This window comes from Crocodylus porosus, unplaced genomic scaffold (genome assembly GCF_001723895.1).
Source record: "Crocodylus porosus isolate Cpor-Errol unplaced genomic scaffold, CroPor_comp1, whole genome shotgun sequence".
NCBI classification, from domain to species: Eukaryota; Metazoa; Chordata; order Crocodylia; family Crocodylidae; genus Crocodylus; species Crocodylus porosus.
Window position 1 is genome coordinate 5619173 of NW_017728943.1, and position 13491 is coordinate 5632663.

The 13491-nt window shown below is 43.7% G+C and overlaps 1 long non-coding RNA gene across 1 annotated transcript; it reads right to left on the minus strand.

The window, feature by feature from the left end:
- Window positions 1-917: 917 nt before the first annotated feature.
- LOC109319140 lies at window positions 918-13209 on the minus strand. Its single transcript, XR_002103378.1, has 4 exons — window positions 13199-13209; window positions 10367-10371; window positions 5160-5167; window positions 918-1116 (listed from the first exon to the last, which is right to left on the minus strand). It is a non-coding gene; the product is annotated as an uncharacterized LOC109319140 (long non-coding RNA).
- Between the last annotated feature and the right edge of the window lie 282 nt (window positions 13210-13491).

Consider the following 13491-nt stretch of genomic DNA (forward strand, 5'->3'; position numbering starts at 1 on the left):
TCCTGTACTTGCTAGCGGGAAGTCAGCATTAGTTCACTATGTTTGTTGCACAGAGCAGGCTCTCCTTTATTCGTGGGCATTCTTTCAAAGCAACTAAATGGGTGGTTATCCCAGCAAACGCCATCCCTGCACAAGCACTGAAGGCATCAGGGAAAGGTGTCACATTACTTCAGGAATGGAACAAAGACTCCACTACCTTCCTATTTATTTTTAGTAGGGATTGAGGTTGGAACATGAGGTCCTAAGGCATGGATCCCCTTTCAGTCAATCTGAGCCCCTTGATTAAACACAACTAATTTGTGCATTATCCCTAGAGGAAGAGCATTCACTTTCTTTTGGGAGTTTGCCAGTGCTTTGTATTTTCTGCCTGTGCTGGAAATTCTCCCATATGTTACAGGCATAAGCACGCAGCCTGCATCCACAGAAGGAACATGCCACCCTGGGAATGTGCCTTCCTGTACCATTGTAGGTGCCTGGCAAAGGAGTTTTGTCAACACCGGATATTTTTTTTTAAAGAAAAATAATGCAGTGATCAAAGTAAATGCTTGAAAGAATGTTTGCATTTGATATTTTATGTGTTTTCATTGAAAATCTACAAGTTATACAGATCATTGCTATAAGTTATACAGATCATTGTTATTTGGTTTAGATTTCAGGTTGCAACATTACAATTTTTGCTAAACTGTTTGTTTTTGGAGAAGAAGGCTTTTTCGGTGAAACCAGACATTAAAGTTTTTGTGTAGGTGTAGTTCATCTGGACTTGTAGATATTTATCCTTTGTAGGTGTTCCCTCACAAGATCTATGCCAACTACGGGGGGGTTGTCACCCCTACCATAATCAGCCTATATCGTGTCAAGCAGGCTAACACCCTTGGACTGACAGAATACTGACATGAAGTATTCATTCAGGAGTGTGGTTTTGTTCTGAGTGTTGGTTATCAGCCATCCCATTTCATTCATCAGGGGCCCAATGTTTCCCATATTTTTTCTCTGACTTCTTACATATCTAAAGAAGGACCTTTTGTTGTCCTTGATTTCGGTTGCCAATCTGTATTCAGTATGTGTTTTTGCTGTCCTGATCTGCTCCTTACAGGTGTGGGCTGTTGCTGAGTACTCCTCAAATGAGCTTTAGTTAAAGCATCCTGCCACCATTTTGAAGTGTGGGGATGTTGATATACAAAACACAGAGGCTGCTGGGGTACGCTAATTAGCACGCTCCAGCAGACTCAATTAATTGAGGCTGCTTCAACGTGCTATAATTACAGCATGTCAGAGCAGCCTCCCTGTATGTCGATAGCCACCGTATCCTCACACCACCAGCAGCACAGACACTATCACCCCTGTTTCACAAATGGGAAGCACTTAGAGGTTATTGTGTACCTAAATTCACCCGGAAAGCCTGTGGCAAAGCAGGACAGGGAAAGGAGAACTATAAATGGGGAAGAAAGAATGCAAAATTAAGAACAACTCCACAATCTGTCTTAAAAAGGGGCATGTGACCCCCCAGAAATGTAAGTGCCTTTTCTTTAATCATCAGACTCCTCAAATGTCCACATGCACATGCTTACACACATGCTCACACCCCCCCTACAAAATTTTATTCTTTCTAACCAATGTAAAATGTACGCTAGAAAACACAAAGGACAGCACCCATGCTGTGGTCTCTCCCAAGAAAAAGACAGATGAATGTTTGTAGTTCAGAGGCAACTCCCTCCCTCTGACCTGCCTATGGAACAGCCTTTGCTGTTGAAGTCTACAGCTCCTGCTGCTTAACCAAACTGCTAATCTATGAGCTGCTGATCTGACAGAGAGTTCACATGGGAATTGGCAGGAGAAAAGAGAGGAGTCAGAAGCAAAGCCATTGCATTTGATCCCGGCAGAAATTAGAATTACAAATCTGTCTGAGTGGCAAGGATCAGAATTTGCTTATTTTATTAAGGTAAAGATGTTTTTTCTCTCTGCTAATATGCAGTTGCACATGCACAGCCATACACAGAAAGACCCACATGTGAATACATGTGTGCACACACATCTGAGTATGCATATGTACATATGGATGAAAACATATGAGCAAAAACCTGTATGCACACATATCTAATCACATACATGTGCACACATGAACATCAAAAAAATTGCGCTAAAGGGAAAAAATCTGGAAGGAAAATGAAGGAGTGGGAATAAATAGGAAGATATTAGGGCATTTAGAGGACAGAGGCAGATGTGGTAAGACAGAGGAGATGCAACAAGAAGGCATAGAAGAACAAGAAGAGCCCTGGAGAAAAGGGTTACTTGACCAAGTAAACAGGTGGGGAAATGGGGAGCAGGGGCTCAGAGACAATATGGTAAGAACCCAGAAGCCGGCCATCAGAACTGAATGCAGAGTAGGGAGGGGAATGAGTGAAGACAATTGATGTAATAGAGGGGGGACTCTGCAGTGGGGAGAGGGCTGGAAAAGGCTGGAAGTAGAGATGAGAGTGAAGAGACAAGGAGAAACAAAAAACTGCAGAGAAAGAGGAGAAAAAACCCTGGAAGAGTTCAATTTGTGCATGCTGACTCCCAATGTTACTATACATTTTTGCTATGCACTTACTATTATTACTGTTATTACTATTGTTTCATTCTATTGTAATAGTCAAGCAGCTGGGTAGCTGCCATTTTAGTGAACCCTGAGCAAAGAGCTGACCCTGCCTTCTCTGAAGATGTTACAGGGCATATAATGCTTGGTTTCTCACTGAGAAGAATACACCCTGCCCTCAGACACTCACAAAGCCATTTATCATCCAGGGGAAGTTGGATTAAGTTACCAGGTGGAGATTCTGGAGGCAGAGGTTCAACTCTTGGCTCTGTCTGACTTGTGTGGGAAGTTTCGTTTACCTCCTGCCTCAACACCCCACCTAGGATGCAGGAATTAGACTTTCCTACCTCATAGGGCAGAGCACTGTACATGGCTGATGGCAAAGTGCTGTGGGGCTGCAAAGATGAGGGCCAGGTGAATTCCTAGAGAGTGATCAGGGAGGAGAGAGAATGCAGCATAGAAATAGCAAGGCACTGAGCAGCACAGCTGGGCGCAGACCTCAGTCCCAGGGCTGCTTTCAACTTATTATTATTAGTTACAATGACAGCTGAGCAAAAGACTAGGGAGGTAAGACAGAAGGAGGGGGAGCTGCCAGGCTGCTGGCAGATAGCCAGGGGGGAGAAAGGAACAGGGGAGGCTTGAAGGAGCTGAGGGAGGTTTCTTAGTGCCAGGGAGGAGGGACAGTGCGCCATCTGATAGCAACAGCAGGATGGAGAGCCTGGAGGAACAGAACACACTCAGATGGGAGCCTTTGAATTACATAAAAAGTGAAATCCCTGAGTGACTCACAAGGGCACATAGCACAGGAATTGGTAGGAGGAGATCTGTAGAGAAGAGGCAGGGCTGGAATAAAACAGGAAGGGCCCAGCAGCAGGGGCGAGAGAGAGAGAGAGAGAGAGAGAGTAACAATGCATAGAACTGGGTGATGTTCTCACCCATTATGACGTCTTGCAAGCATCCAGAATTGTCCCCAAGCTCAGTCTGAATTCATTGAAGAGTTTTAGACAAAAAGCCAGGTGAAAATGTCAGAAATGCCAACAAGAAACAGCATAGTATTTTTAAAATGGGCCATTTGGATTTTTTAATTTGAAAATGGCTGGAGTTTTTTGTGGTAAAATAGCCATAAGGGGCATATCAACATGTTCTTTCATGTGCTTTTGCAAATGCTTATTAAATTTAGTACCTTCATTGTGAGGTACTAGGAAAAGGTGCATTAGCCTGTTTTCATGTGAACTAGCGAAAGCGCACCTTTTTTTGGTGATGCTTTAATGCACATTAAAATAGGACAATATGCATCAAAGCACAGATACAGACAAGTTGCCAGCAAGGAAAAAGGGCTAAAGAACAGTTCATTAACCCTAACATGAAACACAGTGTCCATTTTAGGTTGATCTCAAATAATTTTCTCTCTTTTTCAGCCAGAACTGAAGAATACTGCATTTGCCTGGGTCTAATCACATGTCTCTTAAGCTACAGATGACCTCAGCTCAAACACTGCCACAGGGATCAGGAAGAGAAGGGGAGGTAATGGGAAGGAAAGAGCCATGGTGCCTCATTTCTTAGTCAAAGGGCCTCAAGACAAGAGATGGGAATAGGAGTAGAAGAAGGAAAGAGGATGGTATCACTTAAGGGGGTGGAGAGATCAGGAGACAGGTGGAATGGGCAGGCAAAGCAGAAAACAGAGAACCCCTAGAAAAGGGGAACTTGCCCAAGTAAACAGGTGGGGAAATGGAGAATGGGGACCCAAAGGCAGAAGAGGTGCTTATACCAGGGTGATGGGCAATGATGTAAGAACCAGAAGTAGGCAATTAAAACTGAGAGAGGAAAGTGGAGGGAAATGAATGGACACAAGTAGTGTCATCGACAGAGGGACCTGGAGTCCTGATAGGGGGCCGGAGAGGGTAGGGAGTAGGAATAGTTGTGAAGACAAATAGTATGTGGGGCACACAGGGAAACAGGAAATCCAGAGGAGATGGGTAGAGCATCTCCAGATGCACTGACCAAGGTGGGACTGCATCAGCCTGAGGGAGGTGCTGCAGATCCTGAGGGAGAAATCTTACTTTGTAGCATGGCAGTTTTCCTTCATAGCCCTATGCTATGTGGAACAGGCTCTCACATGACCAGTAGGCCTTTTGGGGTTAGGCAGTATGTGATCCTATGGCTTGGGTGAGTGTTCCTCTGCAGCTCCTCTTCAACTGGGTGGGGAGACCTCCCCTGCTGTTTCAGTCAGCATTAATCCATGGCCACAACCTGTTCCTCCAGAGACACTGTTCTTAGACATGTTCTCAGAGCATGAGGTCTATGAGTGTGAGCACGCAAAGGTATGCAGAAGAGGGAGGCGGCAGGGCTCATTGTACCCCTCCACATTTTAAAAAAACTTTTAATTCATCATTTTGGCTTTCAGAAACAAGGTGCATATCTTGTTCGGGGGCATGTTGTGTGGAAAAAATATTGTAGTTTATTCCCCTGGCCCAGTGTTAGGCCATGCCTTTAGTTGTGTGGTTGTCAACAGCTTGTGCAAGACAGTGCTTGGTCCCTGTTCAGTGGTGAATGGTGCACACAAAGCACCTCATGGTCCTGCTACCTCTTTGGCTAGACAGGCTTGGCCATTTAACTCAGGAAGCTGAGGCTCATACATGATGCTCCATAAATCCCTGTTTTGACCCAGGGGCACATCATGGCACCAACAGTGGACTCTTCGTTGAAAGAGATCTTTAAAGGATTTATCAGTTTTACTTTAAATGACTCAAGTGATAAAGTACCTGCCAGTAGCAATGCGTAGGGGGACATGGGGGTCCATGTGCACCCCCTGAGAGTGCTGGTGCACCCCCTCCAGCAGTGTTCCTGGGTGTGGGGGCAGGCGAGAGCACTGGTGCCCCCCTGAGAGTGCTGGCTGGGGAGTGTGCCAGGGAAAGCGGTCCTCCTGTGGCCGATCTCGCTGACCCAGAAGCGCCAGTGGTGCGCAGCTGCCAGGTGCAGGTCAGCAGGATCGGCCACCCCACCCCCCCGGTCACTGACTCTCCACTGGGGAGGCAAGTGCCTCCCCTTACTTAGGAGGCACCAGTTGCCTCCATGGCACTTGCCATTTACTTGGCTAATATATCAGCAAATGGAGGACTGGGGGTGATTTGGTACTGACAGGGGATGAGATGGGGAACCTCACAGGGACTTTTCTATCTCCAGATTAATGGAGGAAAACTCTAACGTAGTGACATCCCAAACTTTCCATCTTTCTTATGGTATCATCTATCTGCCTGGTGAGTCAACTCCTTAGGGGAAAAGGGATGAGCCCCCCAGTTCCTAAACTCCCCCAAAACTAGGCTAGATAAAAGGCAATCTGTTGAAAGATTTGTGAAGCAAACTTGCAGCAGGATTATATTGGTCCCTATGGTTCTGTCAGCAATAGTCTATTCTCACATTCTCCACCAAGGTCAGTGCATTACTCTTGCATATAGCAGAGGATCAAAACAGGACTACTGGGGCTTTAAATTCCTTACACCTGCCCTAAGTTGGTTCTGGGAAGGCTGTGGAAGGTATGGCAAGAGTTACAGTGATGCTGATACAAGCTTGCTGCTTTATCTTATTCTTTCACTTAAGGCCTGGACACATGACACATCGAACATCTTTACATGTGCTCCAGGGGGTGGGGGGAAGGGATGATTTAATTAGAGCTGCTCCAAGAACCACTCTAACTGAAGTGCCCACAGTGTCTCATGTACCAGCGTCCCCGTGCTTCAAAATAGTGGCAGGGGCACTTTAACTAAAACCCATCAAATGACCTTTAGAAAAAACACCCCTGTTGCCATTCTGAGGTGTGGGGATGCTGATATACGAGATGTGAAGGCTGCTGGAGCACACTAGTTAGGATGCTCCAGGAAATTTCATTAATTACAACTCTTCGCAGCAGCATCCCTGTACATTTATGCACACCCATTAACACCAATACAATTTACAGTGAACTTTTATACTGACGTGATTTACACTGAGATGCACAGTAAAAAGGCAGCCAGTTATCCTGACTTAAGTTGTGGAGTAGATCTCTATATTGCGTGTTTGTTCCTTTTTAAAACTTCTGTGGAAGCTGATCAACCAGGTGTGAGTACATTGTGTGTCCAGGCCCTGAGGTGCTATTTCCCTTGTATCTCTTTCTGTCTCCTGAGTACATACATTTCACTTATTTTGCAGACCCTAGAATGCAAGATTGGGGCAACCTATGCAACTTACACCACATTTTTGATCCAGCTTGGCCCTACATGATATCCTTGATGTATTTGGCCTAGAAACTTTCAAGGAAGTCTCATCCACTCACTCTGACCTGTGTTTGGCACTAGGGAGATAATTTTGGGCAGACACCAATGTATTAGATCCCAAAGGCAAATGATTAACTTGGAGTGTTAAGGAGAAAAGAAATAATGCAGCATGATGTGAAAGAGTTAGAAGCAGAAGCAGGAAATGATAACATGAAACAGGGTTGTTACATTTCCTGCAGACATAGGGCAAAACTGTTTCTCGTTATAGAGAATTGTCTTTTTCATTACGGAAATTTGAGCAAAGGATGAAAGAACAAAAATAAAATGACCACCTATACTTATAAAATCACTAGGAGAGGGAGCTTCCTGCTCCTGAACTGAAACACAATATGGAGAAATTTGAGGGCAGGTTTGCAAATTTTAGAGGCGCAGTCCCACAAAGCTCAAGGTAAAGATCTTAGTTCTGGGTTCTCAAATTAATCTTTGAACCTGCTGAGGGTCTTCTTACCTTTCATTACCTATGAAGTTTATAAGAACTGCAAAGAGGAAGGATGTGCAAACTTTTCTCCCCCAATGCAGGGCCTGAATTGAAGAAAATAACGTATTGATGAGACAATTTGAATTGTTTGTTTGTTTCTTGCAGAAACAAACACCTGGAACATTTTCTTTTCAATCTGGATGAAACACATTGTTCAGTCCAAACCCAAATGTTTGCTGGCACCCTTCACAAAAGTGACGAGAAGCGGCGCTTCCTCCATATTCTACCTCTGGGATGTCCCACTGTCAGCCTACAGGCTACACCCAGCCAACAAGGGGTTTATTTGTGGCCCCCCCCATGTCCCACCTGGCTGGCACTCGCCTCATCAGTCCAGCTACAATAGCAGCTAGAGTCTCTAGGTTCAAACTCCCTCCACTGGCCTTTGCTTTCTGCACCCACCCCAGGGGGCTGTGTAGCATGTTACAGTGCAAGGAGCTGGGGGTGAGACCAGGACTATATGGGTGTGTAACGCAGTGTTTGTTCAGGTGTGCAGGGCAGTGGTGGTGGTTGCGGGGGTCCACACAGTGCATAACTCAAGACCTGAAGCTCCTGCTGGTGCACCCCCCACAGTAGGTTGTCTCTGTTAGCGTGGCAAGTGGAGCATGCAGCCCCTAGCTGTTTAGAAGTCAGACCACCCTGATCTACTTGCTAGTCCCATGATCAAGGCAGTCAGGCAGAATGTGGGGAGACATAGGATTAATTACCTCCTCCTCTGGAAAAGATCTGAAATAATTTCTTCCCTCTCCCAGGAAAGTGCCATAATTACCAGGCTGTAGGATACACCGGCATATACCACCGTGACCACTCCTGTTGTGGAGGATGTTCCACGGCGTATACATATTCATTGAGCAAACCAGGGAAAGTGATGCCTCTGTAGATTGCTGGATAGGGCACTTATATAAGAGGTAGGACATGTAGATTCTGTTTTGTGCTCCAGTGAATACCAGTGTATTGGATAGAAAATGGAACAGCTTCGAAGGGGGAGACTGAAAGCATCCCATTGGAGTTTATCCTACAGCATAGTATATAGGCACTTTCCTTGTGGGGTGGAAGATGTGTGTTTGCATCCTAAGCAGAGGAAAGCAGAGGAAAAAGATTGCATCTTAGTGTCTCACCACCAGAACGAGTATCTTAACTAATGGGATATTGAGGGGAAAATGTGGAACTGCCTCTACTACTACTTTCTGAATCTCACCCATATTCCACCCCCGCCCCCGGCAAAACATTCCACTATTCAGCAAATAAACTATAAGCCAAAAAACTTTGTTCTGAAGCTAGCACATAGTGTAGATTCATTTAGAGAGAATACCAGGTTGTAAAACTTTGTGTCTCTGGTTTGTTCATTACTAGTTGGTACACATGTTTTAAGCAGCCATCCACTAATATATAAATAACAGAACAGATGGCTGCACTCTGAAATGTAATGGACTAGAACCAAGATAATCATTGTGGGGTAGATTAATAAAATACCAAATTAACATCCCAAACATATCTGAAGAGGAGGAGGACATAAGAGAAATAGATGACTGCCAGCCATCAATAAATGTGTCTTCACTCATCAATTACTTTTCAGCTACGCAAGGAGAAAGATTACAGTGTAGTGTTGAGATCCAGGAGCTGGGATTCCTGGGTTCTTTTCCTGGCTCTGTCATAGCATCACAGGACATTTTCCCTCTTGGTGCTGTGTTCTGTGAAGATTAATCAGTGTCTGAATGCTTTGAAACAGGGCAGAGATTAATGGTTAATTATAGAGCTGCATCACTATTTGATGTATTTTCAGGAAGCCCTCTTGTTCTGGGGAGGGAGCAAGGCAGGAACAACAGGAACTGGAATCAATGGATATTCCTTATGAAATTACACTTAGAGGTGCCTGATGGTGGAATTTGTCCCATCTTTTCTTTGACCCTTCTCCAGGACTTAGGACCTCACAGCTGTTACCCAGAGCACCATGCTACTGCAGATGGCATGAGGTTTTTTTGTCCCTATGTCCTTACCTCTCTGCTTGGGCTGGTGAAAAACAGATCACGTGTGAGGGAGGAGGTAGAATTCAAAGCAGTGCAGAGATGCCACCTAGGGGCCAGAGACAAGACTATAATCAGCTGCTTTCTCCTTTCACTTACTATATGAGAACGACTACTTGGCATCAGAGGGGGTCCCAAGGGTACAGCTGGATTTACAGCTTCCTAAAGCCAGAGGTATTAGGATCCTGTGGGGTTTGGGCTGGATTAAAACCATCCACATTTATTTTTACAGTTATGGAGACTTGTTCATTTCAAGGCATAGGGGCTGCCTCATGTGAAGCTTTCTTTTAGTTTGGGTATGGGAGTTTGCCTTGGAGTTTCATGTCCCAGCAAACTAAAATTTAAAGCAAAGCTTGGGTGAAACTGCTTTGTTTGTTCTGCTCTCAGGATGAAAACCTATGGAAGCACAAGGTATCTCAGTGTTTCTTGCCTGTCTTGTGTTGTTCTTAAAGGACACAGTAATTAAGTTTATAGAACGATAAAGCTTATTTATTCAGAGAGCAGTACCTTACCTACAGTTCTGCTGTTCCCTCCTGCCATCTCCAGGCAAATATAACAACTTATACATAACACTTTTAAAGATATCTACACATCTTCCCCCTTTACATGTAACATATCCCCATATAATACTATAGCATAATACTGGTAGTATAATATACTCCCCATATAATACTGGTAGTAAAGCACCTTTTAACAGATCTCTATTAGTCTTTGTGTTGACTTTTTAGCTCTAAGTGATCTTCTCAGTTTCTCTGCAGTCTCAGTCCTTATTGATTCAGTTCTTGTTTGGTTTCCTTGTTCAGATGTCCCTACAGCTGTGTCATTTGGTTCACTACTTGTTTGGTTTCCTTGTTCAGATGTCTCTACATCTGTGTCATTTTTAATCTCCTCTGTCATTTCTTGTTGCTGTGATGTTGCTTTTTGACACCTGTCCCTCCAGTGTGACTACTTTATAGAATCTGGAAGCTACTTTATGGGAAACTAGTTCTTTTTGTTTCCACATTCGTCCATGTGAAATAAGTACCATATCTTTATTGTGCAATTGTGGTAACTCCCTGGAAGCCTTGTCATAGTACCATAGTACTTTTGTTTGAGTTTGTCAAATTTTTACAATGTTTTCATGTCTTGCTTTTCATTCTGATTAGCATTGTCCACAAGATTTGGCAGCCTGGTTCTGAGTTTCCAGTTAAACAGCTTTTCTGCTGGGGACAATCCATGTTCCATGGGTGTTTTCCTGTAATTTAACAGTGACAGGTAAACATTGGTGTGTGAATCTGTAGTTTTTTCAACAATTTCTTCACTATTTGTACTCCACTTTCCACCAGACTATTGGATTGTGGTTATTTAAGACTTGAAGTGTTGTGATAGAATCTGTATTTGGTTATAAACTCTTTAAACTCAAGACAGTTGAATTAAGGTCCATTGTCTGTTCTCACAATGTGTGGAATCCCATGTCTCGCAAAAATTGATTTGATCTGAATTATGACATGGTCTGCTGTTGTGCTTTTGAGTAATGTGATTTCAGGATAGTGAGAATAATAATCCAGCACTAATACATACTTTTTTCCTGCATGTATGAATAAGTCAATGCCCACTTGATAACATGGAGCTACCGGCTCCTCCATGACAATCATGGGCTCTTTTCTTTGCACTGATCTGTACTTTAGGCATGTTGTACAAATCTTTTTATGTCATTATTTGTGTTGGGCCAAAATAGAGCAGCCCTTGCTCTCCTTTTGCATTTTTCATTGCCTAGATGTCCCTCATGTATTCTGTTTAACATATCTTTCTTTAGCACTGCTGGAGCAACAAGCCATGAGCCTTTGAACAAAATGCCATCCAGTACTGACAGCTCTTCCTTGAACTGGGAGTAGGAGCTTGGTATATGTTTTTCAGGCCAGCCAGCACAAAGAGCAGTTATCACTTGTTGCAATGTGATTTCCTGAGCAGTAGCTTCTGCAATTAGTGCCCATATTTTATCTGTGATAGGAATCACTCTTTTAATTAGACTAACATGTACTATGTCTGAGTCTGGATTTCTGTCATTTTCCCTTTTGTTATATCGTCTGGACAACGTATCTGCAATATGTCAATGTTTTCCTGGTGTGTACTGTATGTCTAGATCATACATTTGCAGTTGAAAGAAAAGTCTGCGTAATCTGGGCGCCATGTCTGATAACCCTTTCTTTGTTATAGTTACCAAAGGTTCATGATTATTTTCAGCTATCACAGGCTTCCCATAGATGAATATATGAAATTTCTTATAACCATATACCAAAGCTAAACTTTCTTTCTCAATTTGTGCATATAGACACTTGACTTGTGACACTTGACTTGTGTACCCTTGTATCACTGTCAGGGTAATATAGTACCCTGACTTAGGCTAAGATAGTACCCGGACTTAGTATTGTATAGTATAGTGTCAGGGTAATATAGTACCCTGACTTATTAAATCCTCCAGCTGCAGGAGTTCAAGTCCGGAGCAAGGAAAACGGCATGACAGACAAAAAAGAGGAAAAGCGCATCAAAAAAGGAAAACAGCTGTGTCCAGAAGATGGTGAATCAGACACTGCTATGGGGGATACAGTGGAGAAAAAAAGGGAATTTAAAGGGACACCGAGGGAGTGTCTGGGGTCAGTCCGGAGAAATGAGGAGCAAGGTGCAGGTAAAGAGGACACCAAGAGGAGGAACCAACCCTGATACTTCGGGGAAAGCCTTGGTTCTTGAACTTACCTGAGAAGAGCCAGGGATGTGATGGAGGAGACTACTCTGTCAGTGGGTCCAGTCCTGAGGGGTGAAGGTAATTGCTTTAGGACCTTAGAAGAAAGAAGAGATGTGGATAAGATTACACCTCCAGGAGGGGTAAGACCATCCTGACTCTGAAGGTAAGGGTGAGATTAGAACTGAGAGGCAGCTGTCTTGGCATCCATGTGGGGAAGAATGGGGCAAGCAGCCAACTTAGCAGAAGACCCCAACTAGGGGGCTCATGGGACTAAGATCGGAGTCTCTGTCCAGTAGGTAGGCAACAACAAACCCAGAACATCCAGTGTGGTTAGGGCAGAGTATGGGGATGGTGGAGCCCTGTGAAGCTAAGCTGACCTCCTGAGCCTTTACTAAGTTTTTTGTCTCTCAGAGTGTTTGGTACCCCTCTCTAGCACCAAGGCATGGTACGAGAATAGTCGAGGGATAGAACATGACTGTTACAGCAGAGACACATCTGGGCTCCAGAGGGAACAACCCAGCTCCCTTACAGTATACAATATTCCTCAAACTGTTTTATTATTATGCCATAGCTTTTCTGTTCGGCTTCTGACAGTTGTAGTCTATTATAAGGAGACAGAGCTTGTGGGACTGCTATATTTAAAAACAATAGCTATTTTGAATGGATCTTCTTTCTCTGTAGCTCCACAGGCCATCATATATACAGTGAAGCTCTACTTAAATTTCTTCCAGTTTTCTGTTGCATTACTTGACAGCTTAAACTTCTTTGAAATTCTGAGATGCTCCATTTTTTCTTTCTTTGCCCTCCACTCCTGGTACCATGTGTTGTTCTCAAAAGACCAAGGAGTTAAGCTTATAAAATGATAAAGCTTGTTTCTTCAGAAAGCAGTACCTTGCCTACAGTTTTGCTGTTCCCTCCTGCATGGCTAGACGGAAGCTGAGAGCAAGTCCTAATACTTTTGTACAATTTTATTGTATGTTTAAGACAGGGAAGCAAAAATGAATATAATTAATACTAAAATGCAAATACAATCATGTTTTTGCTGTACTGATATTTTAGCACCTTGTTTTGTCCTGAAGCAGTCCAAAGCACTTTGCAAACTTTCCCAGCAACCAGCACAAGTCTGCACTGCAGATCAGCAATGTGGATGGGAGAAGACAATTTTGTGCTCTAAATTCAGCACTGCTACAAATCCAGGATGGTTGCCTCCTGACCTCAATTTGCACCCAGGGTTCCTGATTTGTCAGAGCTCTAAGCACAGAATGAATCAGATATTTATGAATTCACAGCAGTTTTTCTTCCTACTTCCAAATGCAATTTCCCCCTGACCCTTCTCCTTTTTTTTTTGTTCAGCAAGTTTCTTTTACCAGGAATGCTGAGGGGGA